This window comes from Amblyomma mixtum, chromosome 1, assembly GCF_055824585.1.
Source record: "Amblyomma mixtum isolate Tamu chromosome 1, ASM5582458v1, whole genome shotgun sequence".
Taxonomy (NCBI): domain Eukaryota; kingdom Metazoa; phylum Arthropoda; class Arachnida; order Ixodida; family Ixodidae; genus Amblyomma; species Amblyomma mixtum.
In genome coordinates, this window is record NC_143012.1 from 174655298 (window position 1) to 174676874 (window position 21577).

The 21577-nt window shown below is 46.5% G+C and overlaps 2 pseudogenes; one reads left to right on the forward strand and one right to left on the reverse strand.

The window, feature by feature from the left end:
• The first annotated feature begins 4229 nt into the window (after window positions 1-4229).
• LOC149369882 (uncharacterized) lies at window positions 4230-5124 on the forward strand (annotated as a pseudogene).
• A 6777-nt stretch (window positions 5125-11901) lies between these two features.
• Window positions 11902-12753, reverse strand: LOC149369883 (very long chain fatty acid elongase AAEL008004 pseudogene; annotated as a pseudogene).
• Window positions 12754-21577: the final 8824 nt, after the last annotated feature.

Sequence of the window (21577 nt, forward strand, 5' to 3'; positions counted from 1 at the left end):
TATGTATTTACATATTTACAAGTAGCGAGAAGCACGATACATGGCACGATGTATCTCAACAGGAAAAAGACACAGACACAGGAGACGGGAGCCCTTAAATAGAGTCGCCACAGACTCCCGCCCCTTTTCATCCAATCAGGAGCGTCCTGTTGGCTGATTGGCTGGCAAGGCTTGAACGCCAACCCGGGTAGCGTTCCCGTAGCTGTCCGGCCCGAACGCACAACGCGCTCCACGATGACAACGCGCAGGCTCGGAGAGACGCCGGCTTGGACGCCGTCCTTGGGGAGCGTCTCTGTAGCTCACCGGCCGAACGCGCAACACTGGGAGCGTTCCGGTGTTAGAAATTCACGTTCACAACAGTGCTAAGTTTTCTGTTGTTTCATAGACTGTTAAACTGGGGAATGCCTGAGATGGTTCCCTGCTTTCCCAGCCAATTTATCATTTTCAGAAAGAACTGCCTGACCGCATTACTTCACACTGCTGTATTCCCTGTAACCTACCTCTACGTTGTCTCTAATCGAAGAGACAGCAGTGTTTGTAAATGAATTAATAACTAATTAATCAAATAATGAAATATTCTCTGTTATTACGAAGCAAGCCTGGCAGGCCTCCAGGGCAAAGTTGGCACCAGAATCGTGAAGAGAGAGTACTCAGCTAAAAAACTAGTACGCCTGAACCAATCCACACCGAAATACTGGCGTCGCATCGTCTTGTCAATGAGGCCTTGCTCGGCGGCTTCCCTGCCAGAGCGAATTGCAGGCCAGGAAAGAGCTGCTATGATACGAGCGTTATCCCACTATCCCAGGAGACGCTCATCATTACGACGACCGGGCGAAGGCTTCAGGCAGCGATGTTTACATTGGTGCGCCAGAGATCCACGCCTGGCGGCCGCATAAGGCGACCGTTATCCACGGCTTTCAACGCGAGATAAAAATGTCTTGTTGAGCAGTTTTCAGAAACGCTGCGCTGCGCTTCAGAAACGCTGCAGTTTTCAGAAACGGTTCCGTTTTGTTTCATTTTTCTGTAATTACTAGAGTGCCAAGCTGTGTGTGCTGCGACTGTTGTCAACCGCATCAAGTTGCATGCGCTCCCCCAACACAGTCACAATTGCAACGCTTCTGGGGTCAAGAGCGCTATGCTTACAGCGTACGTTCCGTTTAAAGCCGCAAGCTTTCATGACGAACAAACCGTTTATTTTTTTTCCTCATAGCACAGCTTTCCTCGCTTAAATGGCATTATCGTGGCCATGTTTTCATTGCCAATTGTCTTTCAGTTGTGGGAAATTGCAGAATTTTCATCTGAAGCGCTGGCAGCCATTATGCACTCCGTTTTGGTTCGTGCATCAAGATATCAAAAAGAGACCCGTGTATATCGAGTCAGCGACCGAGCACTATAAGCACTCAGCCACCGCGGCGGCTGCATGTCCTTGCTGTTGATAGTACAAGTTGAAAGCACTAATTTCATTTTCAGCGCATTTACCACCGTGCCCCGATGAAGCGTAGTTGGAGGCATTACTTCAAAAATTACTTCGCTAAATCAACGACTCAGTTAACTTGTGTTTAGGTGCGGTTCTTTAGAGCGCCCATGTAGCACACATCTTGCGTTGTAAATAAGATAATAATAATAATAATTGAGGCCTATACATCGTCGATTTTATTTTAACATGAGGTAGCCCTTCCAGAAGTTTACAATTTTGCCCGCTGATCAAGGACCTTGGAGAAGCTTTCGTAATCTCCTGTTGTTATTATATATACATTTTTTTTTGCTGTCTGCATTAATTCTTCGCAGATGGACCAAGAACGGAAGGAATATTCCAGCCTACAGCGGACTCGCTAGCGCATTGACAACAATATATTTCTTCACCAAACTCAGTCGTTCCGCCGAATGAACCTCCTATGTGGCTCATTGTAAGGTGAGATTCAACTTCTGTTCCTGCTTGTATATTATACTTCGCCTTCAAACGGGTACTTGCGGTGTCGGGTACTTGCGGTGAGAGTCTTGATAGTGATTGACTATGTCTTTAAATTTTAAAAGGGGTTCGTTGTCCATATCCGAATCGGTATGGTCATCGCCAGGGGCCCGGGAATGAGTGCGCGGGCGGCTGCCTCTGCAGCCTCGTTACCTGGTAGGCCTTGGTGGTCCGGAGTCCAGACTATGTAGCGGAGCGTAGGATCTCGGTCCCGCGCCGCGTTCCGAAGTATTCGATAAGCTGTCAGGGAGACCCAACCCAGCTCGTAATTTCGACAAGCTCCTTGCGAGTCTGAGAGGATATATTGTGCCTGAGGGTGAGAGGCCGCCAGGGCGATGGCTACCTCCTCAGCGTGAGATGCGCAGGGAGCTTTGATAGTGAGCCCGTCCACCTGTATTTGTTGGTGTATGACCGCGGCCGTGTACCCCCCCCCCCCCCCCCCCCCCCCCTAGAACGGTGCGGGCCGGCCACGTCCGTATAAAATACACCGTATTTATAACCATAATGGCGGTGGAGGGCATCCGCCCGCGCCTGCCGCCGGCCATTATGGTCTTCTTTGGACATTTTCGTAGGAAGCGGTCGAACGTGGATGGCGCATCTCCACATTTCGGGCACTCGTACCCTTTCCTCTGTGTGGTGGTTGTGTTGAATGTGTAGTCGGTCCAAAAGGCGACGACCGGACACGGTCTGGGCAAGACGCGTGTATTGGTTGGTGAGGTGCGCTTCTTGCAGCTCCTGATAGGTGTTCCCCACTCCCAGCGCGAGGAGCCTCGCGTTGGAGGTGGAGATCGGAAGGTCGAGCGCCCTTTTGATGATCTTACGGAGGGTAACCTCCAAGATATCTTCGTCCTGCTTGCGTAAGTGAAGGTAGGGGGTCGAATAGAGTATTCGACTCGTAACGAAAGCATGTGCGAGTCGCAACGCATGTGTGCTTCGTAGACCTCCGCGTTTGTTGGAGACCCGACGGACCATGCGGCCCACCTGGTCGCCAACCTTACGCAGCTTTGCCAGTGTTGTGTCTGCGCGTCGTGTTCTACTAATAAAGAGTCCGAGAACTCTGATCTCCGGTGCCTCACGGATAGGGCCGCTGGCGAGGGAGAGGGAATGGGGATTGCACACTTCTGCGATGGCCGAATATGCACGAATTCTGATTTCTGTGGGGAGCACTGGAGGTCACAGTACGCCGCATAGTTGTCTACTATGTCAGCGGCTGCTTGCAGGCATTCCTCCATGTGACCCACGTTACCTTGGGTGGCCCAAATAGTGATGTCGTCGGCATACAGCGCATGCTGGATGCCTTCGACATCGGCCAATTTAGAGGGTAGGTGAAGCATTGCTAAGTTAAAGAGCAGAGGGGACAGTACAGCGCCTTGTGGTGTACCCCTGCTGCCCATACTGTACGGGCCGTGCTCTTCGTCCTGGATGCGGACGCAGGCCTGCCGATCCGTGAGAAAGTGTTTAATATAATTGAAGGTGTTAGTGCCGCAGTCAGTCTCGCTCAGGTGGGCGAGAATGACGCTGTGTTTAGCATTGTCAAATGCTCCTTTAAGGTCTAAGGCCAGAACTATCTTGTCGTTATGAGGGCACTCGACAGGAGTAAGCACTTCATGTTTTAGTTGGAGGAGTATGTCTTGAGATGACCTATGCGGCCTAAAACCGAACATGGTATCCGCGAAGGTGTTGCGATTTTCTAAGTATTCTGAGAGTCGATCTCGAACCATAGTTTCCATGAGTTTGCCCACACAAGATGTTAAGGAAATGGGTCGGAGGTTGTCTGTATTGATTGGTTTGCCGGCCTTCGGGATGAAGGTGACTAGCGCAGTTTTCCACTCTATGGCAGCGTTGCAAGACGCTTTCGCGTTCCACTCTTAGAGACCAAGCTCGACATCTTAACAACACATCAGTGACACAATGCAGCAACACCGCGCTTAAGACTTTCGCCTCACCGCACTTTGGGTCAACACAGCGCCCCCCTGAATTTTTTCTTGCAAGCGCGAGAATGTTTCGATTTTTCAATCCTTCGCATACTCTACTTTGCTTTTATACAGAGCCAACTAATGTATTGCATAGAGTCATGGGGTAACACGTATTGTACATATCTCGAACCTGTAATCCGATTACAGAAGAGAGCGGTAAAAATTATAACTTCTTCAAAATTATCTGACTCTAGCAAATCGCTCTTTAAGTCAACCGCTCTTTAAGCCCGGGAGTTTTGCTTTCTTTGTTTTGTGATTGCCTTGATGTTACAACTCAACTGCTAATGTTGTCCGGAGATGTGGAGCTCAACCTTGGGCCCAACAAGAAAGCCCAGGCGCAGGACCCCTTGCCTTATTTGCCGTCCCAGCAATTTGACGATATGTTTGCCATGCTACGAACTATCAACACTCTAACTGAAAAAAAAAATGGAAAAGGATCAGATGGGTTTAATTCAGTCCGTTCGTGAACTTAAAAAAACCCAAGAAGAATTTAAGAAAAATTTATGCGAGATAGACGACAGACTAACGGAGGTTGAGCACAAAACTGGCGTCTTTGACAGTGTCGCGAAGGAAGTGGAGCGTCTTCGCCAGTCGACTGACCAGCTTACAGGCGAAAACAATGAACTGCACTGTAAGCAGGCTGAACTGGAAGACAGGCAACGGCGAGACAATCTTCTATTCTACGGCCTAGCCGACACCGAATCAGAATCCTGGGCCCAGTCGGAGGAAAAATTGGTCAATGTCCTTTCATCTTGCTTGAAAATCCAACCTTCAGAAATTTTGATCGAGAGAGCCCACCGGCTCTGCAGGTATACGTCGAATAAGTGCAGACAAATTATTGCCAAATTCGCATCTTCGAAGGTGAAACAGCAAGTGCTCCTCAATAGTTCTAAGTTGAAAGATGAAAAAATTTCGGTCAGTGACGACTATTCTCCCGCTACACGTCTTGCTAGGAAAAAACTGGTTGAATTTGGCAAATCTCAACCCTTAACCTTCAAACTTCGCTTCAACAAGTTGTACATAGGTAAAAAGTGTTACACCTATAATCCTTCTGATGATTGCAGGATGAAATTCCAAACACCTTCACTCCACCGGCTGAATGCTCCGATTCCGTCCAGGAACCGTCTGATGCTTCCGCATCGACCACTGAATAACGCTACGCGAGAGGCAGTGAATTAAAGTTACCGGTCATTAACCCACTTTCGTTCTTATTCACAAACATTCGAAGCATACTTCCAAAACGCGACGCTCTTTGCTCTGCTATCGATGCTTGTGACGCCGACATAATATGTCTTACTGAAACTTGGTTGTCTGCGACGGTTGATAGGTTGACTGCAAAAAACGCTACAACATTTATCGGAGCGACAGGGGTGCTAGGTGCGGTGGAGGCGTACTTATAGCCGTCTCTGATACTTTTTGTCATTTCCTATTCACTTCACAAACGCCTTAGAACTTGGGCTAGTTGAAGTTCACACGTGCTCTAGGAAATTGATAGTAGGTGTTTGCTATCGTCCTCCGTCGTGTTCACCCACCTTTACTGACGACCTTCATGACGTAATTCTTATGGTTACACTCCGGTACCCGAATAATCCTTTCATTTTACTAGGAGACTAATTTTCCCAATATTGTGTGTTCTAATGTGCGTTCCTATTGTAACCCTTTTTCTAGTGAAGCTGACAAATTTTTGAATTTGTGTAGTGATTTCAACTTGTCGCAGCTTGTAATGCAGGCAACTCGAATTACGTCTGCTACTTCTAACATCTTACATTTAGTGTTCACCACTTCATCTCATCTTTTCCAGCCCATATCGTATCTACAAGGGTCAAGTGATCACTTACTGCTTCATTTTTCTTTAACCTACTCCGTGCCTCACCAGAGCAACTACAAGAAATATATCCGGGACTACAAAAATGCTGATTTTGATGCCGTTAACAGTGAACTGTCTGTTTTTTTAGACGATTGTTTTTTTAGACGATTCATGGAGCATGTAATTTACTCTCCCCTTGCATCATTCCTACAGTCAAATGCCTTTTTTACAGATTCAGCATGGATTTCGTAAATCATTTTCCTGTGAAACACAACTCTTATCGTTTACGCACGATCTGAATTCCATCCTTGACTCGGGTTCCATTGTCGATTGTGTATTTCTAGATTTTTCAAAAGCGTTTGACAAGGTTTCACATCAACTGCTTTTTTTTCAAGCTAAGCAAACATAATCTTGAACTAACGTTCTCGCATGGTTGCATTCTTTTCTTACTGATCGTTCACAATTTGTCACAGTAAATAACACTTGCTCCTTCACTTCGCCAGTCGAATCAGGCGTACCACAAGGCTCTGTGTTGGGGCCTTTGCTTTTCCTAATATATATCAACGACTTGCCTATTAGCTTATGTTCATCAATTAACCTTTTTGCAGATGACTGCGTCATATACCACGAAATTAACAGTGACGCTGATGTGACTCTTCTTCAGTCCGATATCGATCATGTTCTTGACTGGGCTAACACCTGAAACATGGAACTAAACCCTAAGAAATGCATGCACATGCGTGTTTCTCGTTGTAATACCCTCGTATCATCTCAATAACAGCAGCATCGAATCTGTGTCTTGTTACAAATATCTAGGCGTATTTATTTCTTCTAATCTCTCTTGGAACATGCATGTACATTATATAACTAACAACGCTAATCGCATGCTGGGCTACTTACGCCGCAGTTTTTATCTTCCTGCTAGTTCTGTAAAATTACTTCTTTATAAATCGTTAGTTCGTACTAAACTGGAATATGCTGCATCTGTTTGGGACACCAGTCAAGAGACGGTCATCTATCAAATGGAATCCGTCCAGAACCGGGCGGCTCGTTTCATTCTTTCAAATTATCATCGCAACTCCAGCGTCACGACTATGCAAACAAGCTTGTCACTACCATTGCTGTCACAATGTAGGAAAATATACCGTCTTTGCGTGTTCCATGAGATTTAATACGACAATCCAATTCTTAAGAATAAAATGACATTAACAACCTTTTACATTTCACATCGCTTTGACCATCGTCATAAGGTTGGTATTCCTTCATGCCAAACCAACCATTATCACAATTCATTCATCCCAAGTACGTCAGTAAGCTGGAATCACCTACCCGGATCTATCGTCGAAATTTCTGATAATTCTACGTTTAAATCTGCTTTAACCAACCTGCTGCAGTCATAAACTGGAGAATACTTAACACTGTCATCTTTTTTTTTTACGGTTGTTCCACTTGTTTTATATGCGCGCATGTTACTGCCTTTTGAACGTGATTTCTCTTGTCGTTTTTGTTTTTCTTGTATGCTGTTGCTTTTTGATGTTGTTTTTATTCTGCGATAGGCGCTGTTAATGTTTTAAATGTTTTGACGTAACCTGTTTGTTCTGTAAGGAAGAGAGTTGGAGTTCGATGCCCCAGCAGCTAGCGCCGACGAAGGCGAGGAAGAAGATAGGCGAAGCCGACGAAGTTCGGGTTTTGCGCTTGCGAACGCTGGCCTGCTGAGCGGCACCGCTGGGACAAGGACTGTGCCCGTCTACGCTAACTGTGCGAGTTTCCACATTACACTTGGTGGAGGTGCTGGGTTCGTTTTTGCTGCAGTTCGTTTTTTCTGTGAGCTTCATTTGTGTCTAATTTTTAAGTGTATTTACAGCTCTATATTTTTGTTTCACTTTCGTGTGTAACCCACTCCCCTCTGTAATGCCCTCTGGCCCTGAGGGTAAGGAAATAAATAAATAAATAAACCCGTATTCTGCCTTTTCACTCCCTGTTCACTTTAAAGGTAGCGCAGACAATTCACCAAATCTTACAAATTAATGACCCACTTCCCCATAGCATATTTATAAGACCTAAAAGGGAAACTAGGGCGGCTAGTGCCAAACATTTCAACTTACCAGTGTGTCGCAATAGTTACGGGCAAAGACTAATAGAGTTCAGTGGAGTTTTGATGTGGAATGGTATACCTGACGATATTAAACTGAAAAGAAACTGTGCAATCTTTGAAAACGTTCCTGATGAATATGTGAAGTTATGGTGTATTGTTTTTCCTTTTGTGAGGATGTGTGTATTGTGTACGCTTGCTTTTGTATATCTCTAAATTGTTGAGAATGTGACTCTTGCTTTATGAACGCAATGTGTCATCTTCGCGCGCCGCATTTAAAATGTACCATATTGTGATGGACCCGAAACTGGCCCCTGGCTATGGGTCCTAGAGCATTGTGCGTATCGTACCTTTGTAAATGGATGTTGGTTTAAAATAAAAAAAAATGCTGAGGCTTAACTTGGTTAAGCCTGGAGAACGCGAAGCATCATCGTGTCGCGTAATTTGGAGGCGCACAACCACAGCGACGGCGCGAGGTGGGCCCCGTTTCTCCACTGCCGTGACGTCATCGTGTCACGTGGTGTGACGTCATGTATCACGTGATTTGGAGGCGCACAACCACAGCGACGGCGCGAGGTGGGCCCCCGTTTCTCTACTGTCGTGACGTCATCATGTCACGTGATGTGACGTCATGTATCACGTGATTTCGAGGCGCATAACCACGGTGAAGGGCTGAAGTGGTAGCTAAAGTAGTATGCTTCGCATAAAAACAGCAATGTTGCATACCGCCGAGTAGAGGATACGTCGAGGGTTGCAACTGCCGCTATCGCCGTCGACATTATGCATGTATCCTTCACCGTCGCAAGGGCGACTGCATGGCGTCATTTGCCAACCCGTTACGCTCGCGAACACGAACCGCTTTTTAATCAGCTGCCTTGGCCGATGCGCGATCTTCGTCGACCCCTTCTGCCGCCCTAAATACGCGGAGGGCAACGTTTCAATGTCAAGACAAAGAGCTATAGGAACGCGTCGGTGGAGTGCGGCCTACGCAGCGTACAAGGCGCCTAGGATGGGCGCATTTTTTAGCGGGTGGCCTCTTTTCGTCGTCCTTCGTCCGATCATATCACGTAACATGTGCCAACAGCTGTAGCCATAGGCGTTCAGAGGATATTTAAAAGGACTAAAGAAACTGAAATACATGAGTACAGAGATTTCAGCCTGCAGCATATGCTGAATTTTAATGCCTTATATTTACTGAGTAACACTTTTTAACCGCTTATCACATGGCCCCTTTCCGCTAGTGATCACTAATACTGATTTCGCCATTATAGTGATATATGCATTCGAACTCGGCAGTTTATATGAGAGTTGAACGAAACGTGTGGGCACCGGCTACTACAGCTGCTGATAACTCAGTCTTTTATTTATTTTAAATCTTCCCAAAGCTGCAAAATTTAAAAGAAATTCATGTGAGAGGTTCTATGGTTCGTGCTGAAAACGACGCCGGAAAACCAAACAATGCCACCAAGCGTTCCAAACGAACATTTCATAATAATAAACCTTCCGTTGTGCCCTCGAAACTACACGTGAATGGGGCGGCTATGAGGCCACTTAAGGCTTTTTCCATTGTGGCAATAATGTTGTATAATAACTGAGCCTGCAATTTTCACCAATCTCATGAATCTTGGTGGGGAATTATACCGACACGATTTTTCTTTATGCACTTTCGCGCCGCTGAAGAAACAGAATAGGCTACCGTATCTTTCCATTGCAGTAGTGTATGTGGAGCAGCTTTCTGCATAACTACATATCTATTCACCCCTAACCAATACCACCGTGAGTATGCGCAGCAAATGAGAAATCAGCATGCTTGACAAGAAAATGCCTCCGCCACAGCCACAGTGGCAGTTCTCGTTCCCTGGCCAGCCAAAATCCTCTGTTAACAGAGCACGCAACTCACCTTACTGGCATGGGTGCCCAAATATATTTTTCACAGAGAAGCGACAGACAAAGCCTCTTATCTGACGTCATGCAAAGCAACCTTGCAACACTCGTACTTAGGAGAGAAGACTCGGAAGAATACTCTGTATTAATCTAAAGGGATTCTACGGCCTGATTCTTTACAGTCTAGCACCGGCTTCAGGGCCTTTGGCTTGTTCACCGGCACTCGCTCGGCCTTGTTTGCATGTTCTTTTTTTCTTTTGTGCACGGTACCGAACAATTTCCTACGTGCCAGAATAACACCATGGAGGCTAAGTCAACGACAACGCGCCAACGTGCCTCTTCAGGTCCTGGCTCCATGAAAATATGCCTCTCCTCTCGGTACTTGACATAAACCCCCGTCAGAAGGGTGGGATTTATCCTACAGCAACACCTCTTTTACCTGGTAGTAATGTCTGCTTCACAAACAGTTTATATACTATTTGCTGGCGCTGCTTATTCCCGTGTGAACAGTTGCATTTAATTTCCTTCTTTTTTACAAAAAGTAGTGCCCCTGATTGTTTAAGCGCCAAACAAACCTTACGTTAGTTAAATGCGATTATCACGTAACAGAATAAGCATATTTGTAAGGCGTCTAAAAAGACGCCCATCGCCATTCGTATTTCTGTAATAACAACGGTAATTCTAGCCGTCGGCCGAAATTAGTGGGGAGTAGTGAGAAACAAAAATTGCCGCACTGATTCGGGTGTGAAACGTTGTCGATAAATTAGCGGATTCCCCTACAAATACGTAGTGAAACTGTAGCTAGAATAATCACGCACTGTAACAATTGTTTTTCTAAATGCACTTTTCTCATCCACTGCAAAATTTACTTCTGTAAGGTGGGCGAATTGAAAACAGTGCCCTCATTTCAGCACCCGTGAGATCTAAAGAGCTGGTGCGCTAAATTTTCTTCACACGTAAATCTATGGTGTACCTTTCTCCGTCAACACAGAATCCTCTTTACAAAAGACATCTAGCTAAGAATGATTTTCATGAGAAGCAATTTTTCTAGGGGATTGCGCAAATGATGCGAAGTTGTCCCATACTTTGTTTTGCCAAATAGTAAGATTTAAGCCTAAATGGTTTTATCATTCTACGTGTCAGCATTATTGATTTCTGCACACAACTAACAAAAAATGCATAATCACGAGATGCGTCGCTTTCCACAAACCATGCTTATCAGCCAGGAGAAAACAAAGAAGAAACTAAAGCAGGTTAGAACACAGATAATTTATTGCTACGCTAACAAGCATATCTGTGTATGGCATGAAAGAAAGCTGAGAACAAGAAAAAAGTACAAAACAAAACGAATATCAGTGGATGCCGGCGACAGATGATTTGTTATCTCTTTCACGCAGAAGTATCCAACTGCTCAAACTGTATATTGTACTACAGATATCTGAACGTTCAGCTCCAGCTTACAAACTTCACACCAATACATCGCTTTCACATAACTTGCTTTGACTCCAACATAATTCATTGATCCCAATAGCTCTGAAAGCTGAACAGTGGTGCTGGCTACTACCTCAATTTGCCACGTTCATTCCGATTTTGTTGAGGTCATAAACCTGGAGATGAAATGTATATTTCTGTACGTACTCAGCTTCCTGCGCCTTCGATCCTCAATTCCTTCCACACACTGTCGCGAAACCTCATTTACCTACAAGCTTGCAAATGATATTTCATAAAGTACTCGAAAATTGACTGCTATTGGTACGACACTCTTCCTTGGGTGCCGCGCAAGCAACCTTGTAGCATTCATTTTCTAACGTATACAAAATGGGAATAGAAAGACGGAAGTCCCACGCTCATCACAGTCATTGTCGGTGCTCACTGGTGCAAAAACCACGCTCACAAGCATCTGAATAGGTAAACCCACAAAAAGGCATGCCTACCTTCTCTAATGGGCAGTTGTCATCCGCCATCCGCATTCTACCTTGCAGCTACTGCTTAACAGCAAGCTAGCGAAAAAATGGATGTGTTTACGGCTCTTCTTCAGAACGTAGCTCCGCATACTGTCATCCACTTCATCTGTTTCAAGAAGAGAGGCTGACAAGCAGTCCCTTGGTCTTCGCTCGCTCTTCGGAGGTCTTGGAGTCCTTGCACGTATGACACCACGAAACAGCCAGCGCTCTCACTGAACCTTGCGCTTGAGGTCACTGCTGTCCACACTTTCTTTGTTGAGGGCCTTCCTCTCCTTATATGTCTGAACGTAGAATCGAGTGAACATGGTGAAGAAGAAGGCGGCCTCGCAGAGCGAGATGTAGATGTGAACCCTCGGATAGCCGCAACTGATGAACATGGGTACCAGCATATGTACGAACATTATGGTGAACTGGACCAACTGCAATTGGGTCAAGTAGCGCTTCCACCAAAGGTGCTTCCGGACAGCCGGCCCCTGCATGGAGAGGAAGTAATACGTGTACATGATCACGTGCACGAAACAGTTGAGGATGACGCCCAGCATAGCTTGGCCGTCAGGACCGTAGCCGAGTCCGTAGCAGCCGTTGTATACCACCAGAATATGGTGAACGACGTGAAGAAAAGAGATGTGCGAGTCCTTCTTGCGAAGAACGAAGAACACGGTGTCGAGAAGGTCGGAGATCCTCACTAGGAAATACCACCAGAGCAGGTTCAACATGCTCATAGTATCCTCGTCGCGAGCCTCGAAGTTGATGCCCTGGCAGATGAGGCTGTACCCGCCGCCAACGTACGTCTTGGAGAGGAACACCACCATGAAGTACGTGTTTAACACTACATTGCAGGCGTTGTAGAGGGTGACGATTGGTTTGATGCCGTCGTATGGCTTGCGGTCCTTCATGAAGCGAGGCCCGGCTATTTTGACTACGTAGACGTACGCTGTAAACAGAGAAATTAGAAACATTTTGTTTCCCGGCAACACCCAGTCGGCCGTGCGGGGATCCCGCTCTCGAATTACATCCCTCTTGAAGGTGTCGAGCAGGTCTCTAATTCCGGTAGAAGACATGATAGCTACTCTTCACGTTCCACTTCTGCTGTCTCTCGCAGAGTGTCGTTGCTTGCCACAGATGCTACAGCAAGAAGCCGTTCAAAGTTGTAAGGGGAGACCTGGCGGTTCGACTAGCCCGGCTTCCCGCTGCCGCGAAACAGGCGAGCCTTAGAGCCAAGACACGAATGCATTTATTGACTCCGCAGCCGCCGGCAGAGGAGGTGAGAAAACGGCAGAGCAGATGGCACGAGAGAAAGGGCGCCACTCGCGTGGAGAGGGGCGAGAGATCGACGGGTACAGCGGCGAGATCGTTAAAGGATTTGAGTGTAATATGTTCCGCTCAGCTGATAAAACTGAAGGCCTTCTAGAAAGATTGCGTGGCCTCTACGCCAAACAAGGTGCACCGTCCCATCGTTTGCACCCTTTCCCCGATTTGCTGACGCGCTACGGTCTTCGTTGCGAACTCCATAATTAGCAGAAGAGAACAAATGCTGTGCTGTTTTAAGTTTTCCTTGTTACGCTAGGTATAAAGAAAATCGTTAGAAAGTTAACCTGCTCATATTCCTCATATTGTCCTTAGCGACGGCCTTTGAAATACCACCGCGAACTTGATTGCTATCTTTTATATAACCTTATAATGACATGAACTCGTTAATGAGTCTTGCATATGCTGCCAGGTTAGTTTATTTTATTTCCAGTAATCACGGCAATATTTTCGGCCCCGTCTGCTATTCTCTTTTCCAGTGGACTTTATTTACGTCGGTTTGCTCTGCGTAAACAATGAGTCTACACAACGTTACAAACTATGTTCGCGTCTCGCCACGTGCTTTTTGTCACACAATTTTTTCTTGTTTCGTATTCAACATTTCAGAGCGCGTTACTGTACGAGTGATACCAGGATTTTACTTTATTCTGTTTACTGTCATGCACTCTCCGTTTGGTTGGCACCAATACTATTACCGTACAGATGGGACTCCTCCCGCAGAGTTTGTTTTGTTTGACGAAGGCCAGTTCCGCAGCTGAACATCTGATAAATCGTTTCTCACCGTTCGACCCGTTTCTGCAGGCGCGCGTGTGTGTGTGTGTGTGTGTGTGTGTGTGTGTGTGTGTGCGTGCGTGTCTGTGTGTGCGTGTGTGCGCGTGTGTGTATGTGTGTGTGTGCGTGTGTGTGCGTGCGTGCGTGCGTGTCTGTGTGTGCGTGTGTGCGCGTGTGTGTGCGTGTGTGCGTGTGTGCGTGTGTGTGTGTGTGTGTGTGTGTGCGTGTGCGTGCGCGTGTGTGCGTGTGTGCGTGCGTGTGCGCTCAGCTTCAGAGCAGAAACGTGCTTGTCCGATGTAAATAGCGTTCCAGCCAGAGGCTTACATTCATCAGGGTCGGAGTTGGAAACAGACTTAACTGTTGAAGAAGGGAGGAAAAGGAGGTAGAAACAAATAATAAAGGCAAGAAAAAATTGAAAAATGTTAAATCAAGCGGACTAGCAGCAAAGCAGTAAAAGAAATCAAATTAGAAGATTAAAACAGAAATCAAAGCAGGGTGGTTTACAAAAAGTGAAGGCCACGCGGTCACCGCTAGCCATGACCAAGAGAGGCGACACATGAAAAAGTAAATCAAGATACGAATAACGGCAAGAAAAGAAAGGCTGCGAGAGTCTAATTAGCATGACATTAGACGACGGAGTCAGGGCAGTGTATGAAGCCCTCTGTGCCTGTAGATGCGGTGGGGGGACTTTCATCGGTAGTACCACATTTTTTCCCTATAAGGCGGGAGTAAGTTGCTCAAAAGTAGCCAAGTCAGGTTTCCTCTGAGAGCTTGAGCGCATAACTGCTTGGAGCTATTGTAAGCTCTTGCAAAAGATTTGGAGGATATTATGGCGGGCGGTAATATGAGGCGACTGCGAGGAAAGATTGTGAATTGTAATACCCTTGAATGGGGACCTTTAAAGAAAACAAACAGAAATGAGGGGATGTCGTTGTGTTGCCAGCGGCGGAAGGCCTGTTAACACTTTTAGCAAGGTGTGTAAGTAGATCTAACCTTGAAGTGCGGCATTCTACTTTGCGCCGGCTTGCACGGTGTTCAATTTGCAAAAACAAAGTATGATTCGCGGAGTTCGCTTTTCACGAGTGTTTGAGAAGTTTCTTTGTTTGAGAAGCTCCCTCAGCTCCGAGAAAAGAAGCTGAGGGAATGGTCTGGCGTGCCCACTGTTTTTATTAAATTTATTTCGGAAGGAACTGTCAGGTTGCCCTGCGTACTGAATTTGCCACTTATTATAGTCGGACATGTAAACTACGACCGTGAGTCAGAGTTCGAGTTTTCCCGAATAGAATGTGTGCTTTTATCGGTATTGTTTGCGTGCGTTTACTGACCTGTCATTCACTTTTTCCACATGGCAGGCAACCTACAAGCCTTGATTTACTGTTTGTAGAAATTCTAACGTAATCTGTAAATATTTATTGCCCCCGATTACATGCAGTACTGTTGCGAAGAATTTGGAGAGTTCGTCACGCTGTTCCACGATTTTGAAGTTTTACTTGAAAATTTTGAAGATGGTCGGAAAGTCTGTGTAGGTTAGAAAGAAGTTAGAGCGGTGCTCACTGGTGGGATGTCTGCGGGGCTCCTGATATATATTTTACGGTTTAGAACTTCTGCCTTTTATAATGGCACCGACCGACCATGACCGAGGTAAGGTAGAGCGGGTTATTTAGAGTATCCCGCATTTATTTAGCACTTTCCTCAGGATCTTCGGGGCACGAGAAGAAACGTTCAAATCTCACGCCCTGCAAGCATGGAATGTTGGTTTCGCACCGGCGCGGATGACAACTATTGAAATAGAGGTACTGTTGTCTGTAGGCTTGCCTGTATGTTGCCAGTAGGTTTTCCTTTTACACATGTGGTTAGTGTCCCCTCTTCTACCGGTAAGAGGCATCTAGGGATTAGTGGACTACGCGTGTCTGAAAAAAAATTGGAATGTTCATTGTTAAGTGAGGAAATAAACTTGACGAGTTGGTTCGCGGTTTATCTCCTTATCATGAATTTATCATAAAATAAGGGCTTATGAAAAGCCGGTTTTAATGAATAAGAACGAAAATTGGACTCAATGTTTCGCATTAATATGTTGGCATAGTCTGGTATGATGGACGCCGTAGTGGAGGGCTCCAGATTAATTCGAAATACGAGCAGCCGAACGACATAACCACTTGGCCACCATGGCAAGTAGCTAGTAATTAGATCAGGGATCGTCGATTAATGAACGCGGAGTCATTAGGTCGTTCGACCTTCTTTTTCAGCTCCTCACCGCTGTGCTCTGTACGATACACCGGGCGGTAGTCGGCGGAAAGCGTTCAAAGCGAAGCGTACAGAGTGTTGAAGAACTGAGGCCGCGACGTAGTAAAAAGGAACCCGGTTCGCCCGAGCCACCGGATGACCCCTTTTGGGGGAACAGCAAGGCTGCACGCAAAGACGCTGGTGGCAAAGTCACGCGTTTTGTTTCATGCCCGCCAAGGCTGCTTTCTTCGGGCGCGATTCTCAAATAGGGGTAAGATTTACAGCGCCGGCAGTGCAGCCGCTTGAGGACTGCCCCCTCGTCTTAATGGACACCAGATGTGGCGCAACCTCGCAACGGACGTGCCGCTCGCGAGATCGGAATATTTCTTGACTAGTAAACGCCGCTACTCGAAACCTGGTAGAGCAACCTCGCTTGACGGGTGCCGGTAGAAGTAACAAATTCTCGGCGACTGTGCGTTTGCCAGGGGTTCTCACGTGGAGTGATACAGAGGGGGTGGGGTGCTTTGGATGACGGGCAGTGAGAGGGGTATTGTAAGGGGAAGAATGTCCCCCCAGCTGGACAAACGCCGTCCCGGAGTCGGATAGGAAGTTTCAGAGCCCGGCGAGTGGTATTGCTACAGGCGCGAGACCATCCGAATACCTTGGTGAGCGGGTTCTGAGGTTGTCTCTGAGAAGGCCGGAAATATCTCAGAGGTGGCCGCCGTGACCTGGCGGAGCACAATGTACGGGCCAGCATAACAGGAAAGAAGTTTTTGGACAGTCCTATGCGAAGAGATGGCGTCTAAAGGAAGACCAGGCACGATCGAGAGAAGGACCCCTTTGCAGTGACGTCGGCTGAAGGAATCCTGCTGTGAGGCTTGCGAGGCTGGTAGTCGGGTGGGCGCATGTTGCAGGGCGTGGTCGACACGGGTAATTTTGTCGCGGGAGTATTGAGAGTGTGGAGAACCCGAGGTGAAGCAGTCTGTCCATTGCTAGTTGAAGCTCGCGGCCCTACAAAAGGTAAAAAGGTGAACAACCGACAACATCGTGGCGGGAGGAGTTGTAAGCTACAACTAAGTACTGGTACTCACTATAACAGAATAGAGGATACTGGCTTCTGTACTCTCTCTAGCAGCACTGTACTCCGCCCAAATGGCCTAAGGAGTGCAACGCATCTTTCCGTAAAGAGTAAAACTACGAGTGCACTCCCTCTAAGGCCTGAAGGAATTGGAGGTTGTTTATTCTCTTAGCTTCTGCACTGCAGCGGATCTATATAAATCGTGACCTGTGACTCGCTTCTCAAGCAAACAAGGTCCGTCCCTGATTTCTTTGAACTTAAATAAAGAGCTCTCGTTTTGAGCCAGCAGGCGCATGAGAATCGGCCGACACCATTGGCCGGAATGCGAACCAAGAGCGGCTTCTTTCTTGAGTTGTGTCCGACTGTAGCCATCAGTGATAAGCAAAAAAAGAAAAACAAAAGAAGAAAGTGCGCTGTGCTCCACCCACAGAGCCAGATCTTGTACATGACCGATACGTGCAGTATACACATTGGAGATTATTGCGTTGCATTCATACAGCATGTTTGATTTGATTTGATTTCAAAGAATTTTGCATCCCAAAGCAACTCAAGCTATGAGGGACGCCGTAGTGGAGAGCTCCGCATAATTTAAACCACCTGGGGTTCCTTAACGTGTACTGACGTCGCACATTTGGAAATTCGCTTCCATTGAAATGCGACCTCTGCGGGGTTCTGAATAGTATAGCATTCAGCGAAGGCATGCGCTTCCGTAGAATCCGTATAAGAAAAAACTGCCTTGGTAACTTTCGCAATTTATCCGAAACATAAGTTTATTGCTATGTGTAAATATTTTACTCCCTCCGGAACCGCCATTCACATTTTGGCACTTCTTTTTCAAAACAGCGATCTCCAAGAAAAAACGGTGCGAGGAAACGAGCGATGCTTCTGTTAAAGGAAAACACTTCTGTCAGATCCCGTAAACCTTCACGGCCCACCGCAAAACATTAATCTAAATACTTTATATTGCAGTGCTGCTACGGTTTTAATCCTTGACGAGTGCTGAAGTGAAGCTACACATCATTTTAATGCAAATAATTATGCATCACGACACCAGTTATCTCCTTCGCGAAGGGCGAGCCAACGCAACGGCCGTTACGAATTTGCTTTCCACTAAACATTTTCCGTGGCGTGCACAGGATGCCTTTACTGTTTCATCGTTGACTAATGTATGTCATCTCTATATGTATCAGCAGCGCAAACACAACACAGGAAGAAAAAGGAGAAGATAGTACAGAGCGCAGCGTTCTACGGATTTGAAAAACAGAACTTCACGAAGTGTACGCACGAAACTTCAGATGAACTCAAAATGAAAGCATATATAAGTATTCAAAAGTTCAGAACCTCGCCCCAAGTGTAGTCGAGACCCACCTCTGAAACTTTCCAATTTTCCGCGGAGATAGATGTCACCTCCCCTTACGGCTGGAGTGTCTCACGGATGAAGCAGTCCAGGCGCTCGGGAAACCACAAAACCTTCAGCTTCAACTCCTTCGGCTCCGGGTCAACAACAACACAGCGGCGGCTATTCACCAAAAGGTCGCCGCATGACGAGCTTTTTCTTTTGATTGCACCAATTTTCAAGTAACCATCCAGGAGTGCGTCGCAACGTATGCCGACAAGCTGCGGCATCGCGTGCGGCCCCCTGACGACGCTCTACAGGAGCACATCATGGACTCCACGGAAGTTCTTCACGTAACTGGGGACTTGCCAGTCGCCGCTGTGGCTGAGCCATCGGTTGTTCCCCAAAGTGCTGGCGCGGAGTGTAAAGCCCCAGCGGATGATGATGCAGCGCCGTCTCGGTGTGTGAACTCAGTTCTGCTGCTGGTCGGGAACCAGTCGCCGTCCTTGACGCCCCTACGGATACCATGGCGGTCACTTTGCCTCCTCCTGTCATTGGTAGCCAGCAACTTCCGGGTCAGGGCCTTCTTCCAACGGGTGATGAGCCTGGTTCCGCAGAGGAGCCGCTTCAGAAGCGCCGTGTGTCCTGGGCTTCCGAAGCGAGTAACACTGAGGGCCCAGTGAGCAGCACGCATCGCCGTCGGCGTCGAGCGTCGAGGCAAGAGGGAAGTGCCGACGTTAAGGAGGTGCAACTTTGCTACAGCAACTGTACAGCACGATTAATTATTAATGGCCAGCTCTCCAACCCCGTGCCAATACACTCTTTCGTGAAGCAAGACTGTGCGATGTCTCCTCTGCTTTTGCTCTTTACCTGAAACCGCTTTGTTTGAGTGTTTTGCGTAACAGTAACATCCATGGGTTTCCTGTTTTGAGTAATGAACTCAAATTGCTAGCATATGCTGACGATCTTGCATTTTTCTGCATTGACAAGCCCACCATTGATGATGTGTTTTCCACGATATATCGATTTGGCATCGTTTCTGGGGCTCAAATGAATCGCTCCAAAAGTTCTGACCTGTGGTTTGGTTCATGGGGCACAACTCCGTCCCGGTACGCTGGCATAGTATGGTCTTGTGTGCCTCCTAAAAATCTTTGTGTTCCACTACATGCCTTCAGATCAAGTGCGCGTTACTGGAGAGAGCGGGTTCCTGCCGTTGAGCGTTATGCTCAGAATTTTGTCCCGCATCGGCTTTCAGTTTTTTGGTCGAGCCCAGGCTTGCAATGCCTTTCTGGCAGCAGAAATTTATTACGCACTAAAGGTCCTTCACAGCGCCAGACATTAGTACAGCTTTTCCATCGTATATTTGCGACGTTCATTTGGTCTTCCAAATTTGAGCCCATGCGGCGTGATAACCTTTTCAGGCCTGTTTGTGCTGGGAGACTGGGCCTAAAGCACCTGTATGTGAGACAGTTGGTTGCCCGCTTCTTTTTTTTCGTCATTGTTCCCAACCGAGTATCGGCGCATTCTTGCAGGTTAACTTCGTGACTCTACTTCCGAACTTCGTAGTTTCTTCTAGTTTTACTGGACGCCCCTGCTTACTAGGCATTATGCAGAAAGCTTATGCCTCCGTGCGGTTTTTGTCAGTTTTGTTTTCAAATGAGTACTTATATTCTGTTTCGCGCAAAAATCTGTACAGGGATTTGATATCGACGCTCCCCCCCCCCGCCCCCCCCCCCCCCCCTACTGTATCGTTCTGGCTACTTTTGGCTCATAGGTCATGATGTTTTAAAGCGAATGCGTAAAATGCCAATTTCTCCTTGCACCAAAATATTTTTCTATAAATTACACACCGAAGCTCAACCTGTCAACACGTGGCTTGATAGGAAAAACATTTCTGTGTTTTCTGTAAACTGCCGCTTATGCAATGTGCCTGAAACGATTCAACAGTGTTTTATAGACTGCAAAGACACGATTCTCTTTTCGAATGTGCTGCAGCGGACGCTACAGAAAGATATTCTCGTAAATTCCCAGTGCGCGTTACCTTGCTGCTTCCCAACCTGACTCGAAACCCTATGATATGATTCTTCTGATTGAACTTCATCGCCTTTGGAAAACGCGCATGCAAGCCCGCAACGTTGAACCTGTTGTTTCGCCAAGATTTGATTTTAGCCGAATGTTCTGCAGGCAACGGACATTTAAGAATAATTGGACTTTTTTCCGAATTGATTGCCTCCCCTGATGCGCTGTATATCCTTATTGAAATATACCTGCGCTTAAAAGACACGGACTGAAAGAAAGAGACACACACACAAAGCGCTGGACTTACAACTGAATTTTTATTCGGGAAACACTGCTCTTTATGCACACCAGCAGCGGATAAAAATGGAAGATGGTAACACCCGGATGATAAAAAATCGACAACTGTCTCGTCACATGTCCAGTCCTACCTTAAGAAGTTACCATCTTCCATTTTTATCAGCTGCTGGTGTGCATAAAGAGCAGTGTTTCCCGAATAAAAATTCAGTTGTAAGTCCAGCGCTTTGTGTGTGTGTCTCTTTCTTTCAGTCCGTGTCTTTTAAGCGCAGGTATATTTCAATATGGTAAACCAACTCGCCCAAGAAACCACTCTGTATATCCTTGCTGGCCTTTTAGTTCTGTTTTCTATCAAGTTTGTGCCACGCAGCGCCTACCTAGGTGCTCTGTAAATAGTTTTGTGTCCACACAGATATCTATATATATATATATATATATATATATATATATATATATACACACCAAGGGGCACAGGGTATTTTTTAATTTATTTATTTATTTTGTGCTGTTGTTCAGTTTAGAATATTACTGAATATGTTATCGCTTAAAGCTAATTGACTAGAAAAGCAGAAGAAAAAACAACCACATGCCGCCGGTGGGATCCGAACCCACCGCATGTGGTTGTTTCTTCTGCTTTTTTATACTCCGTTTCATACATCAGGTGCAACGCTGCTAAAGCTAGCGCTCCTTTTTGCGCACCCTGCATCCGTGACACGAAATAGTGCGTTGCTTTTGGTGAGCGGAAAACAACAAATGCTTTACTGGCAGGCTTCATGAATAATACTTTTGTCATCAGCGTGACAAAAAACGCTGCTATTGCGAGCGAATCGATCGAGATCTGTGATTTTGTATTTTG